Below are 6000 nucleotides of genomic sequence, written 5' to 3'. Positions count from 1 at the left end.
CAGAAAATTATTATATAAGTTTAAAATATTGCTGAAAAGAGTAATTATTTTGTCTGTCACAAACATCGTGTTTGCCACATCTCAAAAGATGATTCTTATCTTTAGCTGAGTGACTGATTCACCTTTAACAGACACTAAGAATCAGAAATGGAATTAAAAACTATATTGCCTGGATACAAGTGCTCTTGTACTTCTCAGAATAACATTCTATATTTACTTTTCAACTGGAGGATCATGTCTTCTCCTCTGATTGAAGGAATATAATCTCTTACTACGCCACACAATCTGCTTCAAATTCTGCGCATGAGGCACAGTCCTCTTCACGTCATTCCAGACCAAATGCAACAGCTGCTCAGTGGTAAAACTACACAAATTAAACAAACCACAAGAAATGGCTTGTGTTGTGGGGAGCACAAAACAGGGGAAAGGAAAGCAGGGGCTCAAGTAAATGTTATGTTTGTTGAAGTGAATCATCTAGAGGAAAGTTATGTCATGGATCTAACTGCAGCAAGAACAGAGGACACAGAAGTCCAACCAAAGAATACAAACATTTGAGATTTTCAAATAAAGCAGCAACTTATTAACTTTCTCCAAAGCCAGTGGATTCATTTCACTGCAAAAACAGCATGGATCAGCTCCGTGAATTGTGTGAAAGACTAAAGCACTACAGTATGGATATTCTGGAGGACACTTAATTGGTGACTTTGCTTCCTGACACTCTTGCTCCCTTTCCAATGACACAGAATATTAATTCCACTGAGATATTAATTTCTGACACTATCCTTTATTCTCTTAAGGTTTTTCCTTTAAAAAAATCAGTTATTTTTCCATTTACTGACATCTCATTTCCACAGCACCTTGCAGCAAAAACCCTTAGTATTAGCGAAGACAAACAAAATCTTTGCTCAGATGGCATGTGGTCCACGATATTTCCCAATGCATCATACGCACAAGACCATGTGACTGGTCATGCCCCATGGAAGGATGGTCTTTTCAGTTGCAGATGTCACACCTCTTCCATCACCCCAAGCTGGTGACAATTCTGGATGATTCATGTTGGCTCCTGAGCTTTACTTTGCCCCTGTCTCTCACTGATGCTTAAAACCCCTCAGTTCAATGGTTTTAAATTCATTTACATCGACGATGATGAAGATTTATAGAAGCAACTTTCATTCTGTTTTTCTCTAGCCAAGAACTGAGGGTAAGGTATAGTAATGATGGTTCAGACTTTCTTCTCTAGAGAGCAAATCTGGGCTTCTTTTATTCTAATCTCTGAAGAACATCTGCATAAACAGACACATAGTCCATGGGTATGGTGATGGCTGGTAAAACAGACAATATGTAAGACTGATACAGAAATAAAATCTTTTCTTACTTTTTGAAGGTTTATCAATTAAACATGTGCAAGTATCCATATTAAATTTAGATCACTTGAAATTTCTGGCTACAAAATAACAGAGTTATGCTGAAAGGACTAATGATTACAAATTATAAATAGAATGTTCTTTCAGCTGTAAGAAAGTTAAGACATCTGTGTCTTCCATGGTTTAGAGGTGAGTCAATTCTGAGGAATAAGTTGTTTGCAGCCAAAAAGGTTGAATATCTTTTAACTGTAATCCAATGTACGAGATTAGTAACTTCAGGGCCTGCTTGCAAATACTTCTATTTGGCTGAAACACTTCCACTTCATTTTAAGGTCTGGCATCAATGTCTGTTTGGCTATCCATGGATGTTCCTACAGAAACTGATGGAAAACTATTGGAGTTAAAGTGAAGTTATGCTGGGGCAGCTGAAAAATATAATGTACTCCTTGATGCCTGTGATCTGGGATGAAATGATGAAACAAAGCCACGCTGTAATTTCAGCTCTGAATAGTGTATTTAAAGCTGGTACTACCATCTAGTGGGCAAAGAAAGAGTTGAAGCCCACAAATACAAGTAGTCAGAATCCTGAGAAGCTAAGCATTATGTGCAGATTTAGGAAATATAATGGCAATAGATACCATTTATAAAATTACAAGATTTATAAGATTACTTATTACTGTGACAAATATATTTAACGGAAGACATTTAGGAAAAATGTAAAAGAATTTTATACAAATTTTTCATTATCAGTGACATACTTCATCTAAATATGATTGCTCTACAGCTTCTTTCTCATACTTGTCAAGCCCCATGTTCCAGTTCTTAAACTCTGTTGGTTTTGGAATGTTCCCTAAATCTGAACAGACGCACTTAACTTTGGTTTAGATTCCTTCTTCACTTTCTTTTCCAAAATCTACATCATAGTTCTTATTGCCTCCTTGTTATTGTAATGTAGCTCAAGAGGAAGCACAAGAGATTTCAGTTTTCTTTCTGAATTTATACAGGGTATTTTATCTTTTTATCATCTTCTGGCTTAGCTATTTTAGACTGCCCCACTTCTGGGACATTTCACAGCTGCTGGTTATGCATAGTATGCTAGTCTTAAGAACTACCAAATTCTTACAGTATGGACTGCTCAGTACACTTGGTACTGTAAAATGGCAGGGTAAAACGCTATTTCTGATTCTTCATCTCATTCTTTGTGTGACTTTCAGTAATCAAATTTATAGGCTGTACTTCCCTTTCTCCATCTCTGAAAACTGATGAATCTTTTTTCCTCTTCTGAGAAATCAGAGTTTTGATGAAAATTTTAAAATAGTTTCCATTTTCAATTACGTCTGCTGTCTGTAAAAGACATTTATGTTTTTGCATACACTACATAAAAATAACATTCTTCAACAACTAGAGTGCTACTAACCGATAACTAGTTCTTCTCTTGGGACAGTGTCTCACAAGCAAGGATAATTGCAGTATTTCATGAACATTTCTATGTGCCAGCCAATATTCTTCTCTGATCTTTCATTTCTGTCTTGCTGATGGTGAGTCACCAAATTACAGCCATCTCAAGAGGACCATACTATTCTCACAAGATGATTTATGAGTGAAGAGTATGAGCAAAACTCGCCTTGAGAGTCCATCCCTGTTTGCAGACAGGCTGAGGAACCTGAGAGGACTACACATTCCTGGATATCTTCAACCATACAGCAGTGCCTGAGGATGTCTTGGAGAGGCAAAGTTTGTACAGGTTTACTTAAACTTCCTGGGGCAAATTCCTAGCTCATGTTAACTGTCACCTGTTCATCTCAGACAGAGCTAGGTCAGTTTACAAAGTCTGTGTACCTTCCTCTTCCTCTCTCTTCCCCCACAATGCTTATACAGTGAGCTGTTAATAATGAACATGTAGCATATGTTCCTGGGGTTTATGGGATTTTTCTTGACAGTCATGAAACAGTAGTCAGTTATGAGCAAAAGCACAGAGGACTGACAAGAGTAAAAATTATTTGGAAGAATGCTACTGCAGAAGTTGCTGAAACAACTGTGAACATCTGCATCATTGCTATTAGACAGTATTTGGCAATGGCAAGAAGGTGGCAGAAACTGCTTGTCCTATAAAGATCTTACAAGCTATTCACCTCCTTTTACTGAAATGAAACTCGGGTTTCACTTACAGAAAATGCAGAACTGATAAAATACAAAATCAGTAAGTGGCAACTCCCTGTGTTGAATTTCAAATTTTATTTGAGTTAGAGTAGGTTCTACAGGCTTCAACTTTACAGTGCCACTTTTGGAGGGACTAAAAATAAATCAACAAATAGTAGCCTTAACCTCAAAGAGTTCCTCATGTAAAAGGTAATACAAGACCTCAACAGCGGACTTTTTCAAATGCCATATATATATATTATCCTACAATAACCGTATTCTGGTCACAATCTGCCATTTACCACCTCATAGTGTATCCAGAACTTTAAAACTACTTTCGTAGTCTATTATTGCTGTGTGTTTGCTTCAGGGGAGAGCAAGGGTGACATCCAGTGGTCTATTAAATTATCTGTACAGAGGGACTAAACCTTCAGTGAAGTGAGATCTCACTGAAGCCTTAGAGACATAAAAGCTTAGATCTCTTAAAGCTTAGATCAAATTGAGACTGCATGATTTCCTACACGGGTCCCAGACCACATCTTTTTATGAATCGTTTCCATTTCTCCATACATTTTAATTCCGAATTAGGGAGCAGAGAGCGTTAGTAAACAACAGGAGGCTAAAGGAATATTCCAAACACTAGCTTTTGCTCAGATGAAATAATAAGGTTCCTCCCCAAATTCAGCAGCTTCCCTGGGGTGAATGTTCAAGCCAGAACTGTCACTGATCAACTGTGTCTATGGATGTTGCATTTGTATTTGTAGAGCTCCCTCTCCCCAGCTTTGCGATAGGGAAACAGTGAGAAAAATTCACTATTTGCTTTGTTTCCTGCATTTTCCTGCTGGCTTTGAGTATTTCAATATCAGGGCAGGTATTACGCAAAATTATGAAGAGGGCAGTATTATTTCAGCTTAAATCACTTAAATTAATTTTTCCAAACCCAATATATTATAGAAGGCTACTTTCTCAGTCATTCCATACTCACAAAGCTGCTAGAACTGGGGGCACTTTACTGGCCAGAGGTATGCAGTGAATGTATTTCTGAAACTCATGACAGCATGTATTCAACATTCAATTTTAGTAAAAGAAGTAAGCACAGTATTTCTCCTGATCTGCCTGCCTTCCAGCCCTGTAAATGCCTCAGGGATAGCCCACAGCAACCTCTAAGGCTGTTCAAGCATATATTATTGCATAGACAAATGCTATACATGTGGGGTCTTGTATGCTCTGCAGGGCATCTCCCAGCTGTATGTCTGTCTGTCTTCAGGAGTATGCTCACTGTAGGTCTCGATGATCCACAGAAGACAGACTAGGTATCATACAGGGTAGGTAGGCTCCTCTCAGTATTAAGCAACCTTTAAAATAAGACTTAGGCCTAAAATTTGGGGGTTAAACACAAGCCTGCCTTTCCCTAAAATATAATATAGTCCCACTCAAACATTAAACCTACTAAAAGTACTTCTGTTACCTTCCCTTTAGGGAAAAAAAAAAAAAAAAGGTGGCTTTTGAATCTCAAAATGGCTTTGAAAAATTTACAGTGATGCCACAATAGAAAAAAAAGCAAACAGCTTTCCAAATAAATCAATTAATTAATGAAGAAAAATAGGAGAGAAAAATATTGAAGTATATATGTTCATTCTAATATTTCTATTTAGGTCCCCAGTTCTGTAATTTCAGGATAAGAATTTCTATGTCATGTGGATTGACTCCACCTCTCTTCAATGTACTTAGAGGTTAATTAATTCATGGAGATTTGACAGTTGCTACAGTCATTCACTAATAATCTGGACTGCATTTGTTTTAGCAAAACAGCTTTTCTGGTCATAGGATATTGTGATACAACTTCTGATGCCAGGTTTAACAAAAAGCAGTTTTAATAATGTCTGTAAAACTAAACCTCCAACAAAAAAGTGATGTTGCATGCACCTTCATGTACTATTTCTGACTGATATTGGCAATGCCAAGAGTATCATCATCCAGATCAGCAAAATTACCTCCATGTCCAAACTGACTGGTGGTATCCTGAGCCCTGATTTAGGTGGGTAGGACCCCAATAGAAGTGAGGAGGGCTCAGGAATTGAAGTAGCATCTTTTATTAGACCAGCTGATGCCATCAGAAGAAGTAGATGAGCCTCTGAACTCATGACTTCAGACTGAACTCAGTGCAAAGATTGAGGAATCCTACCAACTGAAGTAGAAAACCCCATGGGCTGACTGGGGATATGCCTGCACTGCAGAAGTTCAAGTGTATTATTTGAGCTGCTTCTCTGCAAGAAGGTGTTACTTGGGGCTGCCAGGTGGTGCTGGTCTCAAGATGATGATTTTGGACACTGCCCTTGATCTCTGCCTGTCACACAAAGCTGAGGGGGAGGATGAGTATGCCTCCTCCTTTTGCACAGTGATTCACTGGTTAGGTCTCCTGTCCAGCAGGAGGGAGACCTGGGCTACGTCTCTCTTTGGTGCCTGTGGAGACCTGAAGGTCCATCTCAAAGGCCCC

This window comes from Tyto alba, unplaced genomic scaffold (assembly GCF_018691265.1).
Source record: "Tyto alba isolate M040663 unplaced genomic scaffold, T.alba_DEE_v4.0 Super-Scaffold_2, whole genome shotgun sequence".
NCBI lineage: Eukaryota > Metazoa > Chordata > Aves > Strigiformes > Tytonidae > Tyto > Tyto alba.
This window is presented reverse-complemented; position numbering follows the sequence as displayed.